This window comes from Apodemus sylvaticus, chromosome 19 (genome assembly GCF_947179515.1).
Source record: "Apodemus sylvaticus chromosome 19, mApoSyl1.1, whole genome shotgun sequence".
Classification (NCBI taxonomy): domain Eukaryota; kingdom Metazoa; phylum Chordata; class Mammalia; order Rodentia; family Muridae; genus Apodemus; species Apodemus sylvaticus.
Genome location: NC_067490.1, coordinates 5,193,983 through 5,202,531, shown reverse-complemented (window position 1 = coordinate 5,202,531; position 8,549 = coordinate 5,193,983). Strand labels below are relative to the sequence as shown.

At 52.7% G+C, this 8,549-nt stretch overlaps 1 long non-coding RNA gene across 2 annotated transcripts; it reads left to right on the top strand.

Annotated features, from left to right (window-relative positions):
• The first annotated feature begins 2,513 nt into the window (after positions 1–2,513).
• Positions 2,514–5,511, top strand: LOC127669555 (uncharacterized). 2 transcript variants are annotated; one of them, XR_007974391.1, is made up of 4 exons: positions 2,514–2,616; positions 2,850–3,562; positions 3,907–3,989; positions 4,112–5,511. It is a non-coding gene; the product is annotated as an uncharacterized LOC127669555 (long non-coding RNA). The 2 variants fall into 2 exon arrangements; XR_007974390.1 differs by having other exon boundaries at positions 3,907–5,511.
• The last annotated feature ends 3,038 nt before the right edge of the window (positions 5,512–8,549 follow it).

Sequence of the window (8,549 nt, the reverse complement as noted above, 5' to 3'; positions counted from 1 at the left end):
GGGGGACCCAGAAGAGCTCTTCCCTGTGCTGCTTGCTGCTTCTGTGGCTCTGCTGAGCGGAGGCCACAGGCCTTGCTGGCTGCTTTGTGGGACCCTGCTGAGGCATCACACTCCACTCCGCTGAACTTCAAAAGGGATGAGAGGGCTGCTCCACAGACAATTGCTGGGGAACACGCCCGGCCCCGCGGCCCCACGGGGTCACCGCTTTGGGCAGTGGGCAGCCTTTTATGGACCCGACGTGGGGGATGGGAACAAGGCAGGCTGAGGCCTCGTGTGGCTGTCACCTTCCTGGTCCCTCCATCTCAGACTGCCAACTGCTGTCCCCACTGTGCAGGAGAGAGGTGGCTCCCCCCACCCCCAGCCGAGGGGGAGGAGAGATAAGGGAAGTTTTTAAAGGGGGACGGATGGGAAAGAGACAGAGAGACAGAGAGAGAGAGAGAGAGCGTGCAACTACATGTAGGAAAAAGGAACCTGGTCCATCCAGCAGGCGACAAGATTGCAGAGTGACACAGATGCCACCGCAAACACCACCATTATGGCAATGTCCCTAAGAGCAAGAAGAAAAGCAAGGATATTAATCCTGCCCCTCGTAAGGACTTACAGTGCCACACTCTGGGTCTAGGCAGATGAATGGATGACTTCACCCGCCCCTGGCCAGGGAGTGCCAATCATGTTCCCGGTGTGCAAGCTGAAGTTCAGAGAGGTTCATTGGCCTGGCCAAGGCTACACTGCACATAAAAGGCAGGGGTGGGCCATGGTAACACGCAACCTTTATCCCCGCGTGGGCAGTGGGGTATGACTTCCATCTCAGTCCCAGCTATACAGGACACCTGGCTCGGTGGTTAAGAGCACTGACTGCTCTTCCAGAGGTCCTGAGTTCAAATCCCAGCAACCACATGGTGGCTCACAACCATCTGTAATGAGAGCTGATGCCCTCTTCTGGTGTGTCTGGAGACAGAGACAGTGTACTTACATATAATAAATCTTTGGGCCTTAGCAAGCATCCGGCCCTGAGTTCAATTCCTAGCAACCACATGGTAGTTCACAAACATCTGTACAGCTACAATGTACTCATATACATAAATATTTTAAAACAGGAAGAAAGGAAAGGAAGAGAGAGGATAGAAAAAGAAATATAGCCGGGCAGTGGTGGCACACGCCTGTAATCCCAGCACTTGGGAGGCAGAGGCAGGCGGATTTCTGAGTTCCAGGACAGCCTGGTCTACAGAGTGAGTTCCAGGACAGCGGGGCTATACAGAGAAACCCTGTCTCAAAAAACCAAGAGAGAGAGACAGAGAGAAAGATAAAAAAGAAAAAGAAATAGAGGCTCAGCAGTGAAGCTCGCACACTGAGCACTCCAGCAGACAAGCAGTTTGGCTCCAGGATCACAGGATCTGACGCCCCCTTCTGGCTGTCCTGGGCATTGCACACACATGCACAGCCCCACACACGGACATGTGTAATTAAAAATGTAATCTTTCAAAAATAAGGAAAGATGCGAGGATGGAAGAAACGGACAAAGCTGGCTGAGTGGTGGAGACACTGGCTGCCAAGGCCAGGGCTTGAGTCCATCCCCAGGACCCACATGGAGGAGGAATCTACTCCAGACAGATGTCTTGTGTTCCTGACACCTGTGCTGTGGCCTCACACCAACACAATCCATCGACAAGTGTAAAAAGAAGGGAGAAAGAGAAGAAAATGAAAATAGAAATGGTAAAAATAAATTAAAACAATTTTTAAAAATGTTTTTATTTCATGTGAATTGGTGTTTGTCTGCACGTATGTCTGTTTGAGGGTGTCAGATCTTCTGGAACTAGAATTACAGATGGTTGTGAGCTGGGAATTGAACTCGGGTTCTCTGGGAGAGCAGCCAGCGCCAAGACTAGAAGGCAAAGTGAAATTTCTACTCAGTAAGAGGAACTCTGTGGTAGTCAATTGTCTGGTGACAGCGAGCACTGAGGAACCTCACGCTTTTGCCCTTCGGGGTATCTGCACACAACATGTGCAGGGCCCTGATGCTCACCCCCAGACCCTAGCAGGGAGCTGAGGGGCGGGTGACTCCAGGGAGTGGCTGACTGACCTCTCCCGGGAATGCTGGACGCAGTCCCCTCCCAGGAGCCTCAGGCTAGTTGGGGTTTCACAAGGTGGGAAGTGCCTGGCCTCGGATGGGGTATCCTGCTCTCAGGGTCGGGCACTCTGGGCTTGCCTTTATTTAGCCTTCCGCTTTGGGCTGTTGGCAAGTCATTTGCTCTCCGCTAACCGTTTCCTTCGGCTGTGAAGATGCATTTGGCTCAGGTTGGTTCTGTGGTCTTAGATGATTGGACGTGACCTTGAGACAGGAATTAAGGCCTCCCTGTTTCTTAGAGGAAAAGCTGGTAGAATGGCAGGCGCATGGAGGACCCATCGAGGACCCGGCGGCCTTCCTAAGGAAAGGGGGTCCTCACAGCAGGACGGGAAGCCCTCCTAGGAGTGTCTATCAAGGTGAATATCCCAGAGGGCTGTGGGAACATGTGTGCTGTGTGTTCACTGACTGCTGTGGCCTCCTTTCCGCAGAGGACAAGTAGACGGACTCCCGAGGCCCAAGAGTGAGGAGGCGGGTGCGGAGGAGGGGGGCAAGTAAGGAGGGGCGAAGGTGAGGGCGAGGAGGGGGGCAGACCTTCGCTCCCAAAGAGTGAAGGGCTTTACAGTTTGTGTCCCTTAAGTTCCTTTGCTTCTTTGGTTAGCCTGTTTTGTTTCCAGACAGGGGTGGGGGTAAGGTGGGGTGGGGTGGGGTGGAGTGTCTCACTTTGTAGCCCAGGCTAGCCTAGAACTTGTGATCCTCTGGCCACCATTACTTGCTCTCCTTACAGTCTTTGTTACTGCGGCAAGTCCCACCAGCCCAGGTCAGTTTGTCCTGCTTTGGTGGCGTTAAGGATCAAACCCAGGACCTCGTGCATGCCAGACAAGTGCGGCGCCTCGGTGTCTCCGTGCCTCGGTGCCTCGGTGCCTCGGTGCCTCGGTGTCTCGGCGCCACCCGCGCTTGACGCAAGGGGATCCGTTCACAGGGCGCGAAAGAACAAAACCTGAGCTTGAATATCGACTCTGCCGCTTCCTAGGAGTTGACTTCCCCTTGAATATTCACAGAACAGATTCTTCACGTGGTGGCTGAACTGTGGAGGACGGTGGGGAAGCCATCTTGGGGCAGGGGGTGCGTGTGTAGGCCAGCGCTTTGCACTGGCTTGCTTCCAGGTTCCGTGTTGTGTTCTAGCCTCTGCGCCACACTGCCCACGCCTTCGGGATCTGTCTGGGCGGAGATCATCCCAGCCGGCCTTCTAGACTCTTTCTGTTCCTTCTTGGGAGGAGGGGGCCGGGAGGGTCGTGGAGTCAGCTGCTGCGCATCCAGGCAGCTGTAAGCTGTGCTCTAATGGCACAGGGTCTCCCGGGGCTCTGGGAGGGGTTGGGGGCCAGAGGTGAGGAAGACCTAGAGAAGGCGGCCGCGTCTACACAGCCATGGCCGGGAATCGTTGTCTTCCACGCTGGTGACGGCCTTCCATGGGAGCTACTTTACGGTCACCCAGGCTCGGTAAGTAACCATTGCTTCCCAGGGTGGGCTGGCACTTGGATTCCACTGGAAACCTGGGAGATGGGTGTTGTGTGTCTCCCTCGTGGGAGGGCGGAGGATTTATGCAACAGTCATTCCTCACCTTAACTTTTGAGGCAGGGTTTCTAAGCGAACCTGGCGCTCGATGATTGGCTAGATGGACTGCCTGGCCGAGGGGCCCCTAGGTCCTGCAGCTGCGAGTACACTATACCAAGCTGCTTTCCCCCATGGGTACTCGGGATCCAAATGAAGCCCTCACGCTTAGGAAGAAGGTCTTTGCCCACTGGACCATCTCCCCATCCCTGAAATGTATTTCCTCACTCCAGGGCAACAACAGTATAAGCCCAAACCAGAGGCAGCTGGGAGGAGGGAACATAGACCGCACTTCTCCTGGCCGAGCTGACTTTCGGTGAGTGACATTTAGGGGGTGCTGAGTGCGAACAGGCTCCGTGTAGCCTGACCCGTCCCCCCACTTTTCCTGTTTCTAAGAAGGGCCTGGTAAAACTGCCCAAGATGCTTTCTGAATCCCAGGTTCCTCTCTGGAGGGCTCGGCTGCCTGAGACGGAGCGCCTACCCCCGCTCGGGTCTCTTTGTCCTTTGATAAACTGCAGTCCGGGGTTTTTCTTGGCTGAGGCCCTGGAAGCACAGCTCGGGGATTGTACAGCGGAGGTCTCAGTCCCAGGTGATCAAGTTGGTAGCTAACCAGGAAGTTTGTGTTTCAAGGCCTTAGTCAACACGTGGGTGTGGAAGCTCCTACCAATTTCAAGGCAGAGTCAACTGTTTCTAAATAGGGACTTTCACGTTAGTCAGACTTCTCAAAACAACATGGTATTCAAACAAAATTCCATTTCCTTTCCCATCGTGGACAGCCGTGGCTAAAGATATTTCTGTCCTGACCAGGGGCTTCCCCGGCCCACATTCAGCTGGCATGATGTCACGGCACTCAGGGGAGGGAGGACAGCCACATTTGGTGAGCTTGTTTTTCTTTCTCTCTCTCTTTTTCCCTTTAAAAAAAAGATGTATTTATTTTATGTATATGAGTGCACTGTAGCTGTCTTCAGACACCAGAAGAGGGCGTCAGATCTCATTACAGATGGTTGTGAGCCACCATGTGGTTGTTGGGATTTGAACTCAGGACCTCTGGAAGAGCAGTCAGTGCTCTTAACCACTGAGCCATCTCTTCAACTCTTTTTCCCTTTTCTTTCTTTCTTTCTTTCTTTCTTTCTTTCTTTCTTTCTTTCTTTCTTTCTTTCTTTCTTTCTTTCTTTCTCTCTCTCTCTCTCTCTCTCTCTCTCTCTCTCTCTTTCTTTCTTTCTGTTGTTTTTGTTTTATTTTGTTTTGCTTTTTCGAGACAGGGTTTCTCTGTGTAGCCCTGTCCTGGAACTCACTCTGTAGATCAGGCTGGCCTCAAACTCAGAAATCCGCCTGCCTCTGCCTCCCAAGGGCTGGGATTACAGGCGTGTGCCACCATACCCGGCTTTCTTTTCTTTTCTTTTCTTTTCTTTTCCTTTCCTTTTTCCTTTTTCCTTTCCTTTTTCCTTTTTCCTTTCCTTTTTCCTCTCCTCTCCTTTCCTTTCCTTTCCTTTCCTTTCCTTTCCTTTCCTTTCCTTTCCTTTCCTTTCCTTTCCTTTCCTTTCCTTTCCTATTTGTTGCGAACAGGGTCTTAGGCAGTTCAGTCAGTCCTCAAACCTCCTACGGGATAGATTTGAACTCCTATTCTCCTGCCTCAGACTCAAGTGCTGAGATCACAGGCATCTGCCATCTTGCCTGCCGGAAATCGCTCACCCATGAGCCTTAGCTTCCCCTCCGGCACCTCAGAAGAGCTGAAGCTGCTGGAGCAAGAGTCCTGATGTATTTCATTCATTTTGAGTCTCTGGTAGGCTGACTTCCTGAGACTCCAGCAGTGCAGGCCACAGCCTCCAAGAGGAACCCTCCCCCTCCCCTCCTCCTCCTCCTCCTCCTCCCCCTCCTCCCCCTCCACAGCCATGGCACCACACCAGGTCCCTGAGTTACAGCCTCTCGGCTCGGCTCAGGCTGTCTTTACGATCCCAGGATTTGGCAGGAGACACTTCTCACAAAGTATCATGTATCCCAGATGTGGTTGTCTCGAGCAGGCCCAGACTCACGCCTTACAGCCTGTCACTGCGTGGTGTGGCGTGGCCCACGCAGACCTGGCTCCCTTCCACAGCCCCAAGCCCTGTCTGCCTTCTGGATTGAGCTGTGCTGTGCCCCATCTCCGCGGCTGGATGGTTAATGTCTCCTCCAGCAGTTGTTTTCCACGCTGAAGGGCAGTGGAGGAAAGGCAGGGCCTCCCGTGTGCACCTCACTCACCGGAGGAGCCTTTGGCCGAGGTGCCTGCAGGGGCTGCCTTACCTGCGTGACCTCGCAACGTGTTTGCCAGGCAAGCATGGGGATCTGAACTCCGGCAAACATGGCAGAAGCTGAGCGCGGTGGCAGGTGCCTGTGATTGTAGCCGAGGGAAGTGAGGACTGGGTCTTTGGGGACTTCAGGTGTCTATAGTTCATCTCGCTGTGTATGTGAATTCCGAGTTCAGTGAGAAACTGTCTCAAAAGCTACAGTCTCAAAGGACTCAGGTTCAGAGACAGACGGCAGACAGAGACAGACAGAGATAGATGACAGAGAGAGATAGACGGAGATAGACAGACAGGCAGAGACAGACAGAGATAGACGACAGACAGAGATAGACAGAGATAGAGAGTCAGAGACAGATGACAGAGATGGACAGAGGCAGAGACAGGCAGACAGAAGAACAGAGACAGATGGAAGAACAGAGTTAGACAGGCAGAGACAGACAGGCAGACAGAGCAAGACAGAGACAGAGACAGACATACAGAGAGTCACAACTGTCTGTGAGTCTAGTCCCAGAGGATCTGATGCCCTCTTCTGGCCTCTGCTGGCATCAGGTATGCAGGTGATATACATATTCACAGGCAAACATATATTTATGTACATAAAATTAAAAATTAAAATATTTAGTCAGTTGGTTTTGGTGTTGTTTTTGTGTTTTTGAGTCAGGGGTTCTCAGTATAGTCCTAAAACTCACTCTGTAGACCAGGCTGGCCTCCAACTCACAGAGATCCACCTGCCTCTGCCTCCCTGAGTGCTGGGATCAAAGGCATGCACCACCACTGCCCAACGTAACTGTTTTTTTTTTAAAGGTGGTGAGATCGGGGCCTACATCAGCTTCTGACAGGCTCACACACAAAGCCATATTCATGCATGCTGAAAAACGGAGCACACACCTAGGATTTGGCAAGGGCTCAGTCATTGTTAGCTGTATTTATGATGTAGACTCAGCACAACCCAGCCTGACCCTGGGTGACTAGGACACACACACACACACACACACACACAAGCAAACAGGGAACTGGCACTCATGCTAGACTTGTACCCTGAGGTCTGGGTTCTCTCGACCTTGAAGTCTGGGTTCAGTTCCACTCGGGTCCCCTGGGCTTGCAGAGTGCTATCAGAGCAGACCAGTGCACCGGAGCCCCGGGCCAGGGCGGATGGAGCCGAGAGAGAGAGAGAGAGAGAGAGAGAGAGAGAGAGAGAGAGAGAGAGAGAGACACCAGTCCGGCCCACGCAGGCAGGCACTGGCGCTGGCCAAGGCACGGTTAATCTCCAGCCTTCCTCGCTGGCTTCACCTGGCTCATTAAAGCCAGACACTTGCTGAGTTTACTTAGCATCCGCAAGGAGTGTCTTTCATCTTCAAAGGCTTCTCGGGAGCACCGACCAATTAATCCTTACAACTGCCTCATCTCGTAGACAAATATTTATCCTCACTTCATACCCAGGAAAGCTGGGGGGGGGGGAACCAGACGGGGTGGGAGGTGGAAGACTGACCCTGGACTGCTCAGCTCCCCCCCATTGGATGCTGGGAAGTTGTTTCAGTAACACACTCCTTCCTTCCCCCCCTCCCGTCTCCCCTCCCTTCTCCCTCTCTAAATGGAATCAGAACCTCTCACAAGGTCAGATAAACTGCGTGTATTTAATAGTAACCCGAAGGAAACACATTAAAAATATATTTTATCAGTTACAAATCTTCGTGTCACCAGCCAAGAACGGGGGACTGAATGCAGGGACCCAAAATGCCTATAGTCAGCAACTCCAGAGCAAGGGAGAGAGGATTTATAGAGTGTGGGCTCTGGCCCGCTGGCCACGCAGCAGAGTTTGGGCGGATGGAACTGAAGCGGGGCCGTTCTCAGATGAGCTGAGAGGGGAGAGGCTGCCCAGGGCGGCCTTGATTTAATCATTGTTTCTCATTTCTCCTGATGTAAACTGCCTTTCCCCCCCATGCTATAAAAGTCAGGTTTAGATCTGTCCCCGGAAGATTACCCTCATTACCCGAGAGTCTGTCAAGGGTGCTCTGAGAGCTGTCAGCCCCTAAAAGTGGTCCCCACAAGCGCACGCCAGTCTCCATGACGATGATCAACTAAGCGTCCGCCCTCGGTGACTCTGCTGGGAATCCGGAGAGCACTGAGATGGAGCTAACGGGGTGGCACAAGCCTTCGGTCCGGCAGGTGAGAGTGGATCTGTGAGTTTGAGGCCAGCCCGCTCTGCATACCCCAGTTTCAGGACAGCTGGGGTTAGGCAGAGATCCTATCGCCAAAAACCAAAGTAAATAAAGTACGGGGACAGAAAATGCGGAATACTACAGCTTAGTGATTATGGAAAGCTAGTGATCCTGCTTCCGCAGGGTTGTGCGGCAGGGTCTTATGTAGCCCAGGCTGGCCTCACACTCCCTATTCAGCTGAGCATGGATTCAGACTCCTGTTTCTTTCTAGTGCCAGTCTGGCCAAGGAGCACCACGGTCCCTGTGTTAACTTGGTGTTCCAGACCGAAACCAGGGCTCTCTGTACATGTCAGGCAAGCACCTTTCTTCCTGAGCCATGCCCCCAGCCCTACGCTGGTCTTAAAAATTTTTTTTTTCAAATTTATGTGTGTGTGT